Source organism: Neoarius graeffei, chromosome 19 (genome assembly GCF_027579695.1).
Source record: "Neoarius graeffei isolate fNeoGra1 chromosome 19, fNeoGra1.pri, whole genome shotgun sequence".
NCBI classification, from domain to species: Eukaryota; Metazoa; Chordata; class Actinopteri; order Siluriformes; family Ariidae; genus Neoarius; species Neoarius graeffei.
The window spans coordinates 60,758,876-60,780,061 of NC_083587.1; positions in this window are offsets into that span (position 1 = coordinate 60,758,876).

The window sequence follows — 21,186 nt, forward strand, 5'->3', positions numbered from 1 at the left end:
TGCAGGACTGATCAACAGTTACCGCAAACGTTTAGTTGCAGTTATTGCTGCACAAAGGGGTCACACCAGATACTGAAAGCAAAGGCTCACATACTTTTGCCACTCACAGATGTGTAATATTGAATCATTTTCCTCAATAAATAAATGACCAAGTATACTATTTTTATCACATTTGTTTAACTGGGTTCTCTTTATCTACTTTTAGGATTTATGTGAAAATCTGATGATGTTTTCGGTCATATTTATGCAGAAATATAGAAAATTCTAAAGGGTTCACAAACTTTCAAGCACCACTGTATGTCCTCATTAGTTGCATATGATTTCTTCAAAAAGTCTTTTGAAATATTTAAGTTTTCAAAACTGTCAGCATTAATTCAGATTTACTGACTACCTATCATATACATGTTCAATGTACTAAATCAAACGAATGCTAAGTTTATGGGATAATGTCTATGTACACTTTATACAATTATTTATAGTTCACAGTCACTTCTCATTTTCATTTGATCATTTCAACTTCTTCTTCAGCTTTTTGGCCAAAGACAAGAGCTTGTCAGTCCTCTCTGTTTTTTATACCAGCATTGATTTCACGTACCTTTGCTTCGTCTCGCTTGTCAATTGTATTCGGCATTTTGAGTAAAAAAGAGAGAGAAACGTATTTTTGAAGAGCAGTGACGATGAACATGTGCAAGTTTCGATAAAATAGAACAGATGCGGGTACTTTTGTAAGAACTGCTATGATTGGCTTTTGTTCTCTCCCACATTCTTGTAAGAACTGTTATGATTGGCTATCATGCTCTCGCCAGCAATGTTTTGGCCAATTACATTGTAGATAACATGTATTCTACCGCGAGACTTAGCGAGACTAAAGATGGCGAAAATGTCTCATCTCATCTCATCTCATTATCTCTAGCCGCTTTATCCTTCTACAGGGTCGCAGGCAAGCTGGAGCCTATCCCAGCTGACTACGGGCGAAAGGCGGGGTACACCCTGGACAAGTCGCCAGGTCATCACAGGGCTGACACATAGACACAGACAACCATTCACACTCACATTCACACCTACGCTCAATTTAGAGTCACCAGTTAACCTAACCTGCATGTCTTTGGACTGTGGGGGAAACCGGAGCACCCGGAGGAAACCCACGCGGACACGGGGAGAACATGCAAACTCCACACAGAAAGGCCCTCGCCGGCTACGGGGCTCGAACCCGGACCTTCTTGCTGTGAGGCGACCGCGCTAACCACTACACCACCGTGCCGCCCATGACGAAAATGTAAACATGTAACATCATCGTAGGAATGAATTACACTTGAGTATCACGAAGGAACATACCCCAACCCCCCTCAATAAATGAAAAAAAAATCTCAATGGATTTGGCATAATATAAAAAGGTTGATTTTTACTCAGAAAAAGCGGAAATCCGCTGAAAAGCGGAAAACTCATCCCTGCTAAGTGTAAACTGTTAGCTAACCACCGCTCCACAGAGACTGAATGGGATTTAGCTAACTAGTGGTGGTTTTTGCTCACATAGTTAGCTGAAAGTTATTGTTAGCTATGGAGGGATAATGTTAGCTCTCTTGCAACAAGTTAAACATGATGGGTAGCTCATGATTTTTTTTTTTTGAGAGTTGTAATAGAGTTCGACGAACTTACTGTCTGATCTAATTCATATCCAGAGCACGACTACTTGTGGAACCTGAGGACGAAACAGTACAAAGTTCAGGATTCAAAAAAAGAAAGAAAGCTTTTCAGGAGCTCTGCCATGCCCTTTTCCTCCTCAGCAGCATCTCCTGGTCCATGTCCTTTTTTTTTTTCCTGAGAGGAAAATGAAACAATTATATTTTCGTGATGTACAGTGGTGCTTGAAAGTTTGTGAATCCTTTAGAATTTTCTATATTTCTGCATAAATATGACCTAAAACATCATCAGATTTTCACATAAATCCTAAAAGTAGATAAAGAGAACCCAGTTAAACAAATGAGATAAAAATATTATACTTGGTCATTTATTTATTGAGGAAAATGATCCAATATTACACATCTGTGAGTGGCAAAAGTATGTGAGCCTTTGCTTTCAGTATCTGGTGTGACCCCCTTGTGCAGCAATAACTGCAACTAAACGTTTGCGATAACTGTTGATCAGTCCTGCACACCGGCTTGGAGGAATTTTAGCCCGTTCCTCCGTACAGAACAGCTTCAACTCTGGGATGTTGGTGGGTTTCCTCACATGAACTGCTCGCTTCAGGTCCTTCCACAACATTTCCATTGGATTAAGGTCAGGACTTTGACTTGGCCATTCCAAAACATTAACTTTATTCTTCTTTAACCATTCTTTGGTAGAACGACTTGTGTGCTTAGGGTCGTTGTCTTGCTGCATGACCCACCTTCTCTTGAGATTCAGTTCATGGACAGATGTCCTGACATTTTCACTTAGAATTCGCTGGTATAATTCAGAATTCATTGTTCCATCAATGATGGCAAGCCGTCCTGGCCCAGATGCAGCAAAACAGGCCCAAACCATGATACTGCCACCACCATGTTTCACAGATAGGATAAGGTTCTTATGCTGGAATGCAGTGTTTTCCTTTCTCCAAACATAACACTTCTCATTTAAACCAAAAAGTTCTATTTTGGTCTCATCTGTCCACAAAACATTTTTCCAACAGCCTTCTGGCTTGTCCACGTGATCTTTAGCAAACTGCAGACGAGCAGCAATGTTCTTTTTGGAGAGCAGTGGCTTTCTCCTTGCAACCCTGCCATGCACACCATTGTTGTTCAGTGTTCTCCTGATGGTGGACTCATGAAGATTAATATTAGCCAGTGTGAGAGAGGCCTTCAGTTGCTTAGAAGTTACCCTGGGGTCCTTTGTGACCTCGCCGACTATTACACGGCTTGCTCTTGGAGTGATCTTTGTTGGTCGACCACTCCTGGGGAGGGTAAGAATGGTCTTGAATTTCCTCCATTTGTTCACAATCTGTTTGACTGTGGATTGGTGGAGTCCAAACTCTTTAGAGATGGTTTTGTAACCTTTTCCAGCCTGATGAGCATCAACAACGCTTTTTCTGAGGTCCTCAGAAATTTCCTTTGTTCGTGCCATGATACACTTCCACAAACATGTGTTGTGAAGATCAGACTTTGATAGATCCCTGTTCTTTAAATAAAACAGGGTGCCCACTCACACCTGATTGTCATCCCATTGATTGAAAACACCTGACTCTAATTTCACCTTCAAATTAACTGCGAATCCTAGGGTTCACATACTTTTGCCACTGACAGATATGTAATATTGGATCATTTTCCTCAATAAATAAATGACCAAATATAATATTTTTGTCTCATTTGTTTAACTGGGTTCTCTTTATCTACTTTTAGGACTTGTGTGAAAATCTGATAATCTTTTAGGTCATATTTATGAAGAAATATAGAGAATTCTAAGGGGTTCACAAACTTTCAAGCACCACTGTATGTGTCAGTTATTGGTTATAGCATATGTGATTGAGGCTAGTAGCATTTATTAAAAGAGATTTAAAGTGTTTATTATTAACAGAATAATGTGATTATTTTGACTTATAAATGCTAAAATAACGGCAAATTATTTTTTGACCTGTGTATCTATTCAGTTTTATTCCAGAAGTGAGACTTACTCGAGCGAAATAAAGGCTGAAGCCGAGACAAAAGTGACCGCTGCAAATGTTTCGGTGTCCATTTTTGTGGTGTCGGTCTCCCTGGCAATAGATTTGCTCTGATCTGATTGGTTGTTGCCAATTGTCTGTTGCCCTAATTAGTTGCCCCGTGTCTCACCTGGTTGCCCGTTACCAGCAACATTGCCAAAAAGTTGCCCCGTGTATCATCACCTTTAGACTCCAAAGGCTTAACTGCCAAAGAGGAAGAGGGAGAAAAAGCTTTAAAAAAAAAAAAGTGTCAAGAGGCACTTTGGTGATTGACTAGGCTTCATAACCGACCACGCTTTCACATCATCTTCACGAAAACAAGCCACACAAATAATTCAGAAAGTAGAACTGACGGAGAACTCGATTGCAGTAAATCCTGACTAACTGCCTTCCATGCAATATTTTATACCGAATGTTTCCAAAGCAGTTTATTTCCTGTAACCATTTTCTTAAATTCCATATTTTATTGTTTTCTTTTCACAACACACTGGTTCACTGCACATCATTCATATTATCCACGTGTTCAAGCAGATTGAAATCCACACGGTCCAACGAAAGAAAACCAGGACTGAGAAACACTGATTTAGACAAAATGCTTCCTGTTTTAACCTTGGAGCTTCTTAGAAACTCTTTCAAGGCTGAGAGGGGCAGTAAATTCTCTCCGAGTGTCAGTGGTTTCACATTGCTTACCACAGGGACATAGGAATAAATTCTCCCCTGGTTTTCAGGGCGGAGATTACTCAGTCCTGCCATTGATTTCATCTACACATCTCGTGACCTAACAGAGGGTCGGACAGTTTGATTTTGTATATCAAAAGAAGGAGGAATACTGTGTTTTGAGAAGACTTGAAAGATGGAGAATTATGGAGAATTATTGGAGCTCTGAATAAGCATTTATAAAGAGTAATGACAAGGATTAGAACTGATATTATTCTATCCACACTCAATGGATATGAACAATCGTGTGCTCTGATTGGCTACACTACTACTAGGATATCAGCGCATATACCGTGAGTAGAGAAAAACAAAATGGTGGAGCACATCAAGTCAGATATATCACTTTGTCATCAAGTATTTAAAAGAAGCAGAAATCTCATCTCATCTCATTATCTGTAGCCGCTTTATCCTGTTCTACAGGGTCGCAGGCAAGCTGGAGCCTATCCCAGCTGACTACGGGCGAAAGGCGGGGTACACCCTGGACAAGTCGCCAGGTCATCACAGGGCTGACACATAGACACAGACAACCATTCACACTCACATTCACACCTACGCTCAATTTAGAGTCACCAGTTAACCTAACCTGCATGTCTTTGGACTGTGGGGGAAACCGGAGCACCCGGAGGAAACCCACGCGGACACGGGGAGAACATGCAAACTCCGCACAGAAAGGCCCTCATCGGCCACGGGGCTCAAACCCGGACCTTCTTGCTGTGAGGCGCCAGCACTAACCACTACATCACCGTGCCGCCAGAAACAGAAATAGCTAAATTAAAGAATATAGTTTGTGTACCCCGCCTTTGTGTATAGTTTGCGGGGTGGTGTACCCCGCCTTTCGCCCGTAGTCAGCTGGGATAGGCTCCAGCTTGCCTGCGACCCTGTAGAACAGGATAAAGCGGCTACAGATAATGAGATGAGATGAGATTTCTGCTTCTTTTAAATACTTGATGACAAAGTGGTATATCTGACTTGATGTGCTCCACCATTTTGTTTTTCTCTACTCACGGTATATGCGCTGATATCCTAGTAGTAGTGTAGCCAATCAGAGCACACGATTGTTCATATCCATTGAGTGTGGATAGAATAATATCAGTTCTAATCCTTGTCATTACTCTTTATAAATGCTTATTCAGAGCTCCAATAATTCCCCAATATCTCCTGTTCCAGAGGCACGGTGGTGTAGTGGTTACTGTCACCTCACAGCAAGAAGGTCCTGGGTTCGAGCCCAGCGGCCGACAAGGGCGTTTCTGTGTGGAGTTTGCATGCTCTCCCAGTGTCTGTGTGGATTTCCTCAGGGTGCTCCGGTTTCCCCCACAGTCCAAAGACATGCAGGTTAGGTTAACTGGTGACTCTAAATTGAGCGTAGGTGTGAATGTGAGTGTGAATGGTTGTCTGTGTCTATGTGTCAGCCCTGTGATGACCTGGCAACTTGTACCGTAGGACAGGATAAGCGGCTACAGATAATGGATGGATGGATGGATCTCCTGTTCCACACTCCAACCAAGTTGGTGGCAGTAATACACCTTTAAGTTGGTTTGCCAACCACCACAAAACCCTAAAGAAGAAGAAAAACAAAATGACGGAGCGTGTTGTGAACCAACCGAGGATATAATAAAAACTCTACTTGAAAACAAACCCCCCCCCCCCCCCAAAAAAAATGCGGAAATGATTTTGTTTCGTGAAAAGTTTTTATTTATCGAATTTGCAAAAAATAAAAAATAAAAATGCTTTGTTTCTCAAAATCCAGTGAATGTGGATAGAATCAAACAGTTATTCCACTCAATCTCGCCATACATGGCTTATAGACAACTCGGTGCTACATGGCTCGTTGGCTATTAGCTCATGTACGACGAGATTGAGTGGAATAACTGTTATACAGCCAATATTTGGCTACTTTATTAGAATACCTTCTCATTTACCGTATGTGATTTTCCTCACAGTTGGACAGTTGAAAATTGGAAAAACATCTTCATCTATCTAGTTTGGCTGACTGAGTGCCTTCTGGAGCCTCAGCTTGCTGTTCTTTGCTGACAGGAGTGGAACTGTGCTGTTGTAGCACATCGTCCTCAAGGTTTGGTGTGTTCTGAGATGTTTTTCAGCTCAGCATGGTTGCAAAGAGTGTTACCATGATTAATAAACCTTAAAACCTAGAGTAGGGTGGCACAGTGGTGTAGTGGTTAGCGCTGTCGCCTCACAGCAAGAAGGTCCAGGTTCAAGCCCCGTGGCCGGCGAGGGCCTTTCTGTGCGGAGTTTGCATGTTCTCCCCGTGTCCGCGTGGGTTTCCTCCGGGTGCTCCGGTTTCCCCCACAGTCCAAAGACATGCAGGTTAGGTTAACTGGTGACTCTAAATTGAGCGTAGGTGTGAATGTGAGTGTGAATGGTTGTCTGTGTCTATGTGTCAGCCCTGTGATGACCTAGCGACTTGTCCAGGGTGTACCCCGCCTTTCGCCCGTAGTCAGCTGGGATAGGCTCCAGCTTGCCTGCGACCCTGTAGAACAGGATAAAGCGGCTACAGATAATGAGATGAGATGAAAACCTAGAGTAGAAAAATGTTAAATTTTATATCTTTTTTCCCCCAAAATTATTTTAGATTAGATTAGATTAGATTAGATTAGATTAGATTAGATTAGATTAGATTAGATTAGATTCACTTTATTCATCCCACATCGGGGAAATTCACGTGTTACAGTCGCAAGAAAATGTCAAACAGATAACAAATAAAACTGAAATAAAAATTAGACAAATGAAGGATTAAATACAGAGGGCTATTTGCATTATCTACTGTGAAAAAGTATAGAAAAATTGCCTTATTGAGATGCTCGGAAAAATTGCACATTACAGGTAGACTCTGTATATATACATAAATAATATTCATATAAATATAAATATAAGTATGCATAAAAATAGTTTAAGGCCTATATTATTGCACATAATAATTACATCGATGAGAGATGGCAGAGGTAGTAGTGGTGAAGTAGTGCAAATATAACGACAAACAGGTTATTGGTGCTACGGTACGTTACAAGTTGTGGGTGTTATACAGTCTGACAGCAGCAGGTATGAATGACCTGCAGTATCTCTCCTTCTTACACCATGGGTGTAGCAGTCTACTACTAAACGAGCTGCTTAAAGCCCCCACAGCCTCATGTAGGGGGTGAGAGGGGTTATCCATGATTGAGGTCAGCTTGGCTAACATCCTCCTCTCACCCACCACCTCCTCCTCTCACCCACCACCATCCTCCTCTCACCCACCACCTCCTCTCACCCACCACCATCCTCACCACCATCCTCCTCTCACCCACCACCTCCTCCTCTCACCCACCACCATCCTCACCACCATCCTCCTCTCACCCACCACCTCCTCCTCTCACCCACCACCATTCTCACCACCATCCTCCTCTCACCCACCACCTCCTCTCACCCACCACCATCCTCACCACCATCCTCCTCTCACCCACCACCTCAATTTTCAACAATAGATGACCTGCATTCATGTGCCTTCCTGTCTCTTGATTCATAAAGGATGTTACAAAGGAATTTCTTAAAATGTTGGTAATTTATTGGATTTTATATTTAAGAATTGAATAAAAAAATATATCCATGAATATGAAACACTGTAAAACTGTGATGTTTGCAGATGACGCTGCTATTTTTTTATGCTAGCAAGGTCTTGAATGAAATTAACCTGAAATCAAAAGGGAATCTAAACAACCTTTCATCTTAGTTTGATAGAAATGAACTGATAGCGAACATGAAGAAGATGAAGACCATGGTGTTCAGTTCAGCGAAGTGTTTATCTAACACCTCATCTAGTAATAGTTTGTTGTCTTTAAAGCAGTCAAATTTGAAGTCACCAAGTCTGAAATACCGTACCTAGGAGTTACTCGGGACCCCTCTTTGGGCTGGAATGGTCACATCGGCTACTTGTCCTCTAAAATCAGCAAGAGATTAAGGATACTGGGACGTTTACATCAATATCAAGACCAGCAAGATGATTTTTAACGCCTCGGTTTTACCTCTCTTCAAGTACTGTGATGTGGTCTTGTCGAATGCAGATGTGAGCAAGTTGGAAAGGCTTTATCGTTTGCAGAAAACAGGCACATGTTTGATACTAAAGAAGAAAATCAGAGATGAACGACCTGAAGTCCTTATCAGAAAGCTAAACTGGGTTCCTATTGTTGAAAGATGGAAATTTAACAAATGTCTGATGGTGTACAAATGTGTGAACGGGCTTCTACCAGAATACCTCATCTCATCTCATTATCTGTAGCCGCTTTATCCTGTTCTACAGGGTCGCAGGCAAGCTGGAGCCTATCCCAGCTGACTACGGGCGAAAGGCGGGGTTCACCCTGGACAAGTCGCCAGGTCATCACAGGGCTGACACATAGACACAGACAACCATTCACACTCACATTCACACCTACGCTCAATTTAGAGTCACCAGTTAACCTAACCTGCATGTCTTTGGACTGTGGGGGAAACCGGAGCACCCGGAGGAAACCCACGCAGACACGGGGAGAACATGCAAACTCCACACAGAAAGGCCCTCGCCGGTCATGAGGATCGAACCTGGACCTTCTTGCTGTGAGGCGACAGCGCTAACCACTACACCACCGTGCCGCCACCAGAATACCTATGGAAAATTTTTCTTAAAAACTCTGATGTCCATAAATATAACACAAGAGCAACGAACAATAGTCATATCATGAAAATAAACTCAAAATCAGGACTTTGGCTTTTTCAGCTGCTATGATATACAGTGTCTTGCAAAAGTATTCACCCCCCTTCATGTTTGTCCTGTTTTGTTGCATTACAAGCTGGAATTAAAATGGATTTTTGGAGGGTTAGCACCATTTGATTTACACAACATGCTGACCACTTTAAAAGGTGCACATTGTTGTTTTATTGTGACACAAACAATGATTAAGATGAAAAAAAAAACAGAAATCTGTCGTGTGCATAGGTATTCACCCCCCACCAAAGTCAATACTTTATAGAGCCACCTTTTGCTGCAATTACAGCTGCAAGTCTCTTGGGTTATGTCTCTGTTAGCTGAGCACATCTAGCCACTGGGATTTTTGCCCGTTCCTCAAGGCAAAACTGCTCCAACACCTTCAAGTTAGATGGGTTGCGTTGGTGTACAGCAAGTTATGCCACAAATTCTCAACTGGATTGAGGTCTGGGCTTTGATTAGGCCATTCCAAGACATTTAAATGTTTCCCTTTAAACCACTCCAGTGTAGCTTTAGCAGTATGTTTAGGGTCATTGTCCTGCTAGACCGTGAACCTTTGTCCCAGTCTCAAACTTCTGGCTGACTCAAACAGGTTTTCCTCCAAAATTTCCCTGTATTTAGTGCCATCCATCTTTCCTTCAGTCCTGACCAGCTTTCCTGTCCCTGCAGATGAAAAATATCCCCACAGCATGATGCTGCCACCACCGTGCTTCACTGTAGGAATGGTGTTCTCGGGGTGTTGGGTTTGCACCACACATGGCATTTCCCATGATGGCCAAAAAGATCAATTTTAGTCTCATTTGAACAGAGAATATTCTTCCACGTGTTTAGGAACTCTACCACATGCAGTTGTGTTTTCTTAAGCAATGGCTTTTTTCTGGCCACTCTTCCATAAAGCCCCGCTCTGTGGAGTGTACGGCGTAAAGTGGTCCTATGGACAGATACTCCCATCTCCGCTGTGGAGCTTTGCAGCTCCTTCAGTGTCATCTTTGGTGTCTTTGTTGCATCTCTGATTAATGCCCTCCTTGCCCAGTCTGAGAGTTTTGGTGGGTGGCCTTCTGTTGTCAGGTTTGTAGTGGTGCCATATTCTTTACATTTTGCTATAATGGATTTAATGGAGCTCCGTGGGATATTCAAAGTTTGGGATACTTTTTATAACCCAACCCTGATCTATACTTCTCCACAACTTTGGCTCTGACCTGTTTGGAGGCTCCTTGGTTTTCATGTTGCTTGCTTAGTAGTGTTGCAGAGTCAGGGTTCTTCCAGAACACGTTGATTTATACAGACATCATGTGACAGATCATGTGACATTTTGATTGCACACAGGTGGATCTTAATCAACTAATTATGTGATTTATGAAGTTAATTGGTTGGAGCAACTCTTATTTCGGGGTTTCATACAAAACGGAGTGAGTACCTATGCACACTCCAGATTTCTGTTTTTTTTTTTTCATCTTAATTATTGTTTATGTCACAATAAAACAACAATTTTCACTTTTAAATTTGTAGGCATGTTGTGTAAATCAAATGGTGCTAACCCTCCAAAAATACCACTTTAATTCTGTCTTGTAATGCAACAAAACAGGACAAACACCAAGGGGGATGAATATTTTTGCAAGACACTGTATAATTCTCTGCCTGACGATGTTAAAAATTCTGAGACTACGATGAAATTTAGAATTAATGATTGGAAACACTTTTCTGGTGTTTAGATATATTTTTATAAATGGAATATAAATTTTAATCATAATATTTTTGTCTCACTATATTGTATATTACTTATTTTATTAGTTATATATTTTATGAGGGCGGCACGGTGGTGTAGTGGTTAGCGCTGTCGCCTCACAGCAAGAAGGTCCGGGTTCGAGCCCCGTGGCCGGCGAGGGCCTTTCTGTGTGGAGTTTGCATGTTCTCCCCGTGTCCGCGTGGGTTTCCTCCGGGTGCTCCGGTTTCCCCCACAGTCCAAAGACATGCAGGTTAGGTTAACTGGTGACTCTAAATTGACCGTAGGTGTGAATGTGAGTGTGAATGGTTGTCTGTGTCTATGTGTCAGCCCTGTGATGACCTGGCGACTTGTCCAGGGTGTACCCCGCCTTTCACCCGTAGTCAGCTGGGATAGGCTCCAGCTTGCCTGCGACCCTGTAGAACAGGATGAAGCGGCTACAGATAATGAGATGAGATATATTTTATGAATAATGTCGATATAGATTATTAGTATAAGTTTATACACCTCTCCATTGGAAACCAGCATCAGCTGAGTGCATCTTGTATTTAAAAAATCTATCTATCTATCTATCTATCTATCTATCTATCTATCTATCTATCTATCTATCTATCTATCTATCAAATAAAAATGTCTGGTATTTATTTACTTAAAGTGCTGATGACACATTTTTGACATCTTTGGCGATGTTTTATAACATAAAAAGTAATTCCCGATGATCCATATATTAATTCACGAAGGCGCCTATTTTACAAGTTATGATAAAAAACGCGGCTATTTGGGCAAATTTGACGGGGCTGCAGCACCCAGGAGACGAAGGAGGAGGAGGAGCTATATGACGTCAGCGAAAGAACCTTCCTCCTAACTTACCAGTTTGTTGTTGATGTGACAGGTGTTCAGTTTATCATTATTAGTATTTTTATTAGACATTATTATACATATAATTATGCCTTCGCGTTGTGTTGCCGGCTTTTGCTCCAAAACCCACAAGGATGGGGTAAGTTTATTCAAGTTTCCCAGAGATCCCGAGCTGCATGCGAAGTGGGTGAAGCAAGTCAGGCGCACTCGTGACAAGTGGGAGCCCTCACCAACATCCGTCCTGTGCTCTGAACACTTCGATTTGGATTGTTTTGACACCCTTCCCAGCTTAAAAGAATCTCTTGGGTGTTCAGTTCAGCACAAACGTGTGCTGCTACCATCAGCAGTGCCAGTATTCCGGAGGGGGTCTACTAGTAGCTATGCCGGATCCAAAGACAGTCCTCCTGTCAGAACATGTGTTGTGAAACGACATAAGATAAAGGTACGTAGAGCTATAGATTCTACATGATAATCATAAATGTAATCATAAAGTCGGCGTGATATCAGTCATGTATTTGCTTGTGAAAGCTTGCGGCTTTCATGTAACTGCCGCCTAGCAATGAGAGGCAAAGGGTAAAGAGGGTAGGCTATCATAGATTCTATTCGGAAGAGATCAACACAATTCTAGACTCCCAGAAGAGGAAGAGCTAGCACTAGAGAGTTCACCGGCGTTTTCATGCGCCATTTCCATTGAGTAGAACCAGAGTAGAACAGCCAGTGAACTGCAGCGTGTTCTCCCGCTGACGTCACAGCATGGCCGCGAGCCACGGACCCAGTTTTCTTGCGCTGTGCAAATAAAAGTTGGATATTCGCGTAACAACAGCTTCTTTTCACGTAATTATAACAGAAATCTAACATGTTTGCCATGTTGTATAGTTTATTTAAGAAATTGCATAGAGTAATGTTCGTGTCATCAGCCCTTTAAAGTTAGATGGCCTTTCGATTTCATAAAATCGGTTTAATTTAGTTCCATCTAAAATGTGGTGATTGTGATATATGTTTATTTCTGTAATATCTCACAAAATATCAGGTCATTCTGTGGCTGGGAAGTTATTTAATTTGAGGGGATTAAAGCAAATAATGTGCATGAAATCGCTCGCTTCGCGCAGTCAAGCAGACAGAGGAAGTCCGTGTGCGCATGAACAGGTTTACCTTCTTCTTCTTTTGGGTTTTACAGCAGCTGGCATCCACAGTGTCGCATTACTGCCATCTACAGGTTTCCCTTAGAGCGTGCACTGACAATTCCATCATTCTGTCGCTAAACGAACAGCTGATCACACCGAGGTGCTCGCTGAGCGCCCATATTTATTCGTTTGATCCTGCATTTCCTTTCCTTCATATAGAACATAATGACTTTTCTTCTCACTTTCCATTACTGTAGTCGGTCTTTCACATTTCATTCGCACACTCATGTCCTCCATTATTCTTTCCGGTTTCAAATTTGTATCCCACAATGCCTTGCATGAACGGGGAAAGCCCACCACGTGATATGATGCGATGCATGATGTAGTATCTTGAATTGGGTCAAGGTGAAGCAGGAAAAAATAGCAGAGAGTTTAGAGCCATGTGGCCCTAAATTCATTAATTGTTTTATTTTAAAAAATAATCATAAAATTGGAAGTTTATGATTCAAATTCAGTCGCTTTTGGTCCACTAAACAAAAATAATTGGCTGTTGGAGAAAATTCTTTTTATGACCTACACTTAAAATCTGAAAGGCAATATAGCTTTAAACAATAAAAACAAAGAAAAAAGAAAATATTTTAATTCTAAAGCGTTCCAAATAATAGACTTCTTAATTGTTTTCTCAACATTTTAATTCCAACACATGTAAAACACTTGATTTTTTTGCTTTAAGTATGCAAATGTATGTGTATTTAATTAAATGATACCTTATTTCCATGAATAAATGTCAGTTTTTTTTCTTTTTTTTTTCTTGAAGTTCCAGTGTATATCAGTGGATATCAGGAATAAATTGGCAAAGCATAACCGTGATTTTAACTTTATTTTTATTTATTTATTATTAATTTTTACAACCCTGATTCCAAAAAAGTTGGGACAAAGTACAAATTGTCAATAAAAACGGAATGCAATAATTTACAAATCTCAAAAACTGATATTTTATTCACCATAGAACATAGACAACATATCAAATGATGAAAGTGAGACATTTTGAAATTTCATGCCAAATATTGGCTCATTTGAAATTTCATGGCAGCAACACATCTCAAAAAAGTTGGGACAGGGGCAATAAGAGGCTGGAAAAGTTAAAGTTACAAAAAAGGAACAGCTGGAGGACCAAATTGCAACTCATTAGGTCAATTGGCAATAGGTCATTAACATGACTGGGTATAAAAAGAGTATCCTGGAGTGGCAGCGGCTCTCAGAAGTAAAGATGGGAAGAGGATCACCAATCCCCCTAATTCTGCGCCGACAAATAGTGGAGCAATATCAGAAAGGAGTTCGACAGTGTAAAATTGCAAAGAGTTTGAACATATCATCATCTACAGTGCATAATATCATCAAAAGATTCAGAGAATCTGGAAGAATCTCTGTGCGTAAGAGTCAAGGCCAGAAAACCATACTGGGTGCCCGTGATCTTCGGGTCCTTAGACGGCACTGCATCACATACAGGCATGCTTCTGTATTGGAAATCACAAAATGGGCTCAGGAATATTTCCAGAGAACATTATCTGTGAACATAATTCACCGTGCCATCCGCCGTTGCCAGCTAAAACTCTATAGTTCAAAGAAGAAGCCGTATCTAAACATGATCCAGAAGCGCAGACGTCTTCTCTGGGCCAAGGCTCATTTAAAATGGACTGTGGCAAAGTGGAAAACTGTTCTGTGGTCAGACGAATCAAAATTTGAAGTTCTTTATGGAAATCAGGGACGCCGTGTCATTCGGACTAAAGAGGAGAAGGACGACCCAAGTTGTTATCAGCGCTCAGTTCAGAAGCCTGCATCTCTGATGGTATGGGGTTGCATTAGTGCGTGTGGCATGGGCAGCTTACACATCTGGAAAGACACCATCAATGCTGAAAGGTATATCCAGGTTCTAGAGCAACATATGCTCCCATCCAGATGACGTCTCTTTCAGGGAAGACCTTGCATTTTCCAACATGACAATGCCAAACCACATACTGCATCAATTACAGCATCATGGCTGCGTAGAAGAAGGGTCCGGGTACTGAACTGGCCAGCCTGCAGTCCAGATCTTTCACCCATAGAAAACATTTGGCGCATCATAAAACGGAAGATACGACAAAAAAGACCTAAGACAGTTGAGCAACTAGAATCCTACATTAGACAAGAATGGGTTAACATTCCTATCCCTAAACTTGAGCAACTTGTCTCCTCAGTCCCCAGACGTTTACAGACTGTTGTAAAGAGAAAAGGGGATGTCTCACAGTGGTAAACATGGCCTTGTCCCAACTTTTTTGAGATGTGTTGTTGTCATGAAATTTAAAATCACCTAATTTTTCTCTTTAAATGATACATTTTCTCAGTTTAAACATTTGCTATGTCATCTATGTTATATTCTGAATAAAATATGGAATTTTGAAACTTCCATATCATTGCATTCCGTTTTTATTTACAATTTGTATTTTGTCCCAACTTTTTTTGGAATCGGGGTTGTAAATGATCCTACTCACCTGTACTGACTCGCATTTAAGCAGGAAAGGAAAAACCCAAACGATTCCATTCCTGCAAACTTGGCCTTAATGATCTGATTACACTTTATCTAAGAACGGGATTAAGGAAGCACATACTGTAATTACAGGTCTGACTTTATCTTGCTTATCTGCAGAACAAACTCTAATTGGCTGCAGTGTTTTAAAGCAGCTTCAGTCACACAGGATGAATTATCTGTAAATGCTTTCTGTTGGTTTTAATCAACTCTGTGTTGAAGCCTTTGGGATCATCCGTCATTTCCAGCATGTTCCGCCCATCTGCCATTAGAATCGCATTATGCAGTGTTATAACTCTTTATTTATGACATCCAGAGATGCTTAGACCCAGTGTGAATTAGCGATCAGGGCTCATTTGTATTTACTGTAATCTGTAATAACACTCTATGCCTGGAGCATTTGATGTGTATGACTTTTTTTTTTGTCATTTTGTACTTCATCATTAGTAATAGATTAATGTGTGTGTGTGTGTGTGTGTGTGTGTGTGTGTGTGTGTGTGTGTGTGTGAGAGAGAGAGAGAGAGAGAGAGAGAGAGAGAAAACAAGACAGAGAAAATGAAAGAGAGAGAGAGATGTATCTAAGACACAAAGAGAGGGTGAGAGAGACACACAGAGTGACAGACTGAGAGAAGAAATAGAGATAGAAATGAGAGAGAGAGAGACAGACAGATATATACAATTAGAGAGAGAGTTCAAGACCAATAGAGAGAAAGACAGACGAGAGAAAGACAAACCGATAGAGAGATGGACTGAGAGAAAGAGGCAGACAGAAAGACACCGACTGAAAGATGATGAGAGAGACAGACAGACAGATATATAGCGAGAAGACAACAGATGGAGAGAAAGATAGAGACAGAGAGACAGATAGAGGCAGAGACAGAGATGTAGATGAGGGTGATATATAAAAAGTAAAAGAATAAGAAAGAGAGGAAGACATACATATGAGAGAGAGATACAATCAGACAGAGATAGGTAAAGACAAATGGAGAGAAAGAGATAGCAGGACAGACAAGAGAAGGACAAACAAATAGAGAGATGGACTGAAAGAAAGCAGCAGACAGAAATGCACCGACTGAAAGATGGTGAGAGGGAGAGAGAGAGAGAGAGAGAGAGATGTATCTAAGACAAAGAGAGAGTGAGAGAGACACAGACAGGTTGACAGACTGAGAAGAAATAGAGATAGAAATGAGAGAGAGAGAGAGACCGATATATACAATTAGAGAGAGTTCAAGACCAATAGAGAGAAAGACAGACGAGAGGACAAACCGATAGAGATGGACTGAGAAAGAGGCTGACAGAAAGACACTGACTGAAAGATGGTGAGAGAGAGAGACAGATATATACAATTAGAGAGAGTTCAAGACCAATAGAGACAAAGATAGACGAGAGGATAAACCGATAGAGAGATGGACTGAGAGAAAGAGGCTGGCAGAAAGACCCTGACTGAAAGATGGTGAGAGAGAGAGAGAGAGAGAGATACAATTACAGAGAGTTCAAGACCAATAGAGAGAAAGACAGACGAGAGGACAAACTGATACAGAGATGGACTGAGAAAAAGAGGCAGACAGAAAGACATCGACTGACAGATGGTGAGATGGAGAGAGAGAGAGAGATAGCAAGAAGACAACAGATGGAGAGAACGACAGAGACAGAGATGGACATGAGGGTGATGTATAAAAAGTAAAAGAATAAGAAAGAGAGGAAGACATATATATATATGAGAGAGAGAGAGATACAATTAGAGAGAGAGAGAGAGAGAGAGAGAGAGAGAGAGAGAGAGGTAAAGACCTATGGAGAGAAAGAGATAGCGGGACAGACAAGAGAAGGACAAACCAATAGAGAGATGGACTGAGAGAAAGAGGCAGACAGAAAGACACCGACTGACAGATGGTGAGATGGAGAGAGAGAGAGAGATAGCAAGAAGACAACAGATGGAGAGAACGACAGAGACAGAGATGGAGATGAGGGTGATGTATAAAAAGTAAAAGAATAAGAAAGAGAGGAAGACATATATATATGAGAGAGAGAGATACAATTAGAGAGAGAGAGAGAGAGAGAGGTAAAGACCTATGGAGAGAAAGAGATAGCGGGACAGACAAGAGAAGGACAAACCAATAGAGAGATGGACTGAGAGAAAGAGGCAGACAGAAAGACACCGACTGAAAGATGGTGAAAGAGAGAGAGACAGACTTGTGAAATCGGGACTTGTATAAAATATAAAGTCCATTTAGCTGATAAACTAAAATAAATTGGCCACAGTTATGAACTGAACCACAACACTGGCTCATTTAAATATTTATAATTATAGTTCCTTTAGACTCAGGTGGAAGGAAATTTACAGTAAACACGTGTGTCTGAGAGAGAAGCAGGTGGAGTAAACAAAAACAAACAAATATCAAACTGTATTTCTCAGTGACACACTGGAGTGTAAATGTCACGCATTTCAAATCCACAGAAATCCACACGGGGGCGGCACGGTGGTGTAGTGGTTAGTGCTGTCGCCTCACAGCAAGAAGGTCCGGGTTCGAGCCCCGGGGCCGGCGAGGGCCTTTCTGTGCGGAGATTGCATGTTCTCCCCGTGTCCGCGTGGGTTTCCTCCGGGTGCTCCGGTTTCCCCCACAGTCCAAAGACATGCAGGTTAGGTTAACTGGTGACTCTAAATTGAGCGTAGGTGTGAATGTGAGTGTGAATGGTTGTCTGTGTCTATGTGTCAGCCCTGTGATGACCTGGCGACTTGTCCAGGGTGTACCCCGCCTTTCGCCCGTAGTCAGCTGGGATAGGCTCCAGCTTGCCTGTGACCCTGTAGAACAGGATAAAGCGGCTAGAGATAATGAGATGAGATGAGATGAGATGAGATGAGATGAGAAATCCACACATGCACTGATGGAACTGTCCTGAAGCCCTGAGACGCAAGATGGAACAGCGTGATGTCACGATGTCGTAACCTTGACCGCACCTCAGCACAATTACGTGACAGAATAAGGAATGGATTCTGATAATTAAATTAATTCATTAGTTTTATCAATTAATTGTACAGTGTTACATATTAAGTCAGTATCATGATGTATGTTGAATAACATGGATGTGTTAATAATAATAATAATAATAATAATAATAATAATCTGTATCAATGTGTATGTGTGTATATTGTATTATTGCTGTGTTGAGTGCACATACAGCATCTGAAACAAACAAAGAAACAAATAAATAAATAAATCCACAAAAGATTAATTAAGTAAATAAATAAATGCAATGACTAATTATAGTATAAATTTTTTAAACGCTTTGCTTTAGCTCATGTTGATATTGGGACCCATTAATATGGCAGTAATTAATGCCGGAAAATAAAGTGTGCACTCTGAGATTTGGGGCGTTTTACTTCAAACATCTGGGAAATAAATAAAAAATAATAATGTTTTTTGTTTCTTCCCCTGCAGCAACTGAAGGACTTCAGTTTGAAACGACTTCCTCTGAAACTTTTAATTCCTCCGCTATCATTTATTACAGAAGTGCACTTTTTTCCACTCGTTTGTTGATTTAATTATTTATCTATTTCTTTATTTTTATATACGCCATATGCACAGCTCCCCACATCGTCCCTATGCAGCAGCAGTTTGCTGCTTTAGTTTTCCTTTTTTTTAAACATTTCTTTCTGAGATGATGACATACTTATGAACTTCTATATTGTATGTGTAAAAGCCAAGACCAACGGCAAAGCTCCCATCTGTTCATTCAGACCCACGATTAGATATCTATGCAGCTTTTTAAGAAAAAAAAAGCACTGAGCTGTAGCAATGTTTCAGTGAAAAAAAGGGAAAAAAACATGTAACTATAACTTTAAACAAGTGTTGCCAGGCAAAACAAACCTCGCCTGGCAGCACTTATTTTATACCTGTAGGTTGATAATGGTAATATTTCTCAATCATCAGCTGTCAGGTTATAGTCCTATGAAAATCCATGACCTTGAGTTTGACATTTCAAAGTCATTCAAGGTCAAAGGTCATGGTGGCAACTGAAAGCCTATATGGGGTTTCTTATATGTTGATAATGGTAAACATCTGGCGATCATTAACCATTTTAAAGTTATAACCCTTTGAAAATCCATGACCTTGAGTTTGACCTTTCAAGGTCAAAGATCATGGTGCCGAATGAAAGCCCATATGGCACTTCCAAAAAGTTGATAATGGTAAATATCTGTCTGTCATCAACTGTTTTCAAGTTACAGCCCTCTGAACATCTGTGACCTTGAGTTTGACCTTTCAAGGTCACTGAGGGTCAAAGATAATGGTGCCAAATGAAAGGCCATATGGGAGTTCCTATATGTTCATAATAGTAAACATCTGTCTATTGGCAACTGTTTTTGAGTTATAATGGAAAATATGTTATTTTGACCGATGACTTTGACCCCACTGACCTTTAACCCCCAACTGCTCCAGAAACTGTCCAAGCTACCCCATCATGCAGCATATGTGTCAGATAACGGAATCCAGGGACACATGTCAGCCCGGGGGCATTTTGAGTTATTGACAGATTCAGAAAGTACAGTTTCTAAGCTTTCCAATGATGCCTTCCATGTGGAGATCTGACAATATTTGAAGAATGTGTGGCCTTTTGAAAGTGTATACTTCTTAAAACAGGAAAGGGAGAAAATCGCCCTCAAAGTTTTCCATCTCAGCTACTCTGGGTGCAGGGCGGGCACATAATGGTGCTCATTTGCATGACATTAAGGAAAGCCCTATCCCCTACTAGCTAGCACGATGCTACTTTCATGTAAACAAAGATCACCACGTCAATTTTCCTTCCATGCAAAGTATGCCCAACACAATTATGAAGTACAAAAATAAGTCCTAAAGTATACTTTAACGTTTTGTGGTTGAAAAATTACTCACACCGTAAGAAAGAAAGATAGCACGATGATAACACAACTAACACAACGCTAGTTTCATGTAACCAAACCACAACACTCTCCGTTACATGCAAAAATAACCACACAGCCTTAGATTAATAAACTTACCCCATCAGAAAGAGAAACGGCGCCGTACACACATCAATGCCTCCGATGGAATATGTAGTCCTAGAACACTTCCTTTTGGTTGTTTTTTTTTGCTAGAAATGGTTATCTCCGATGTAACTACCGTGTGTCTGTTTGCTTTGTGGTGTTTCAGCTCCTCTGCGCTCTGTTTAGCTTGCTCATTCCATACTGAAATTACATGCCTGTATGCAGCTAAGTAGCCACGAGCTCAGCTCGTATCATACAGCTGATTCGTGAAAAAAAAAAAAAAGACTTAAATCATCATGTGAACGGCCCATATGGTAATTTACCCACACCCCCCAGCAGGCTACAGTCCTGACAAAAACGAGACAATTTGCAACAAAAAATGTATGCTTTTCCAACAAAACAATCTATTATCTGAAATACTGATTGCATTCTTCAAGATCTCAACTTGCACATGATGGAAAAAACAAAAATCACAAATTTCGAAAAAAAAAAAAGCTTCTTTTGCGATTATCTCGGATTGGTTTCGGTCGACATGCGTCCCTGGATTCGGAGAGGTGTCACATATGTCTGGAAACAGAATTGAAAGATGCACATTTTGGTTTTGGTTTGAAGTCAAAAGGATGAATTTGAAGAAAAATATCTTAAAAAAAAGATTTTGACCTTTCCAGTGACATTGACCTTCACCTTGACCCAATCACCCCAAAATTTAAGCAGGTAATCTATGGACCATTTCCCACCTACCCTGAAAATTTGAAGTCAATTGGTGCAATCGTCTAGACACTAGATTGTTAACA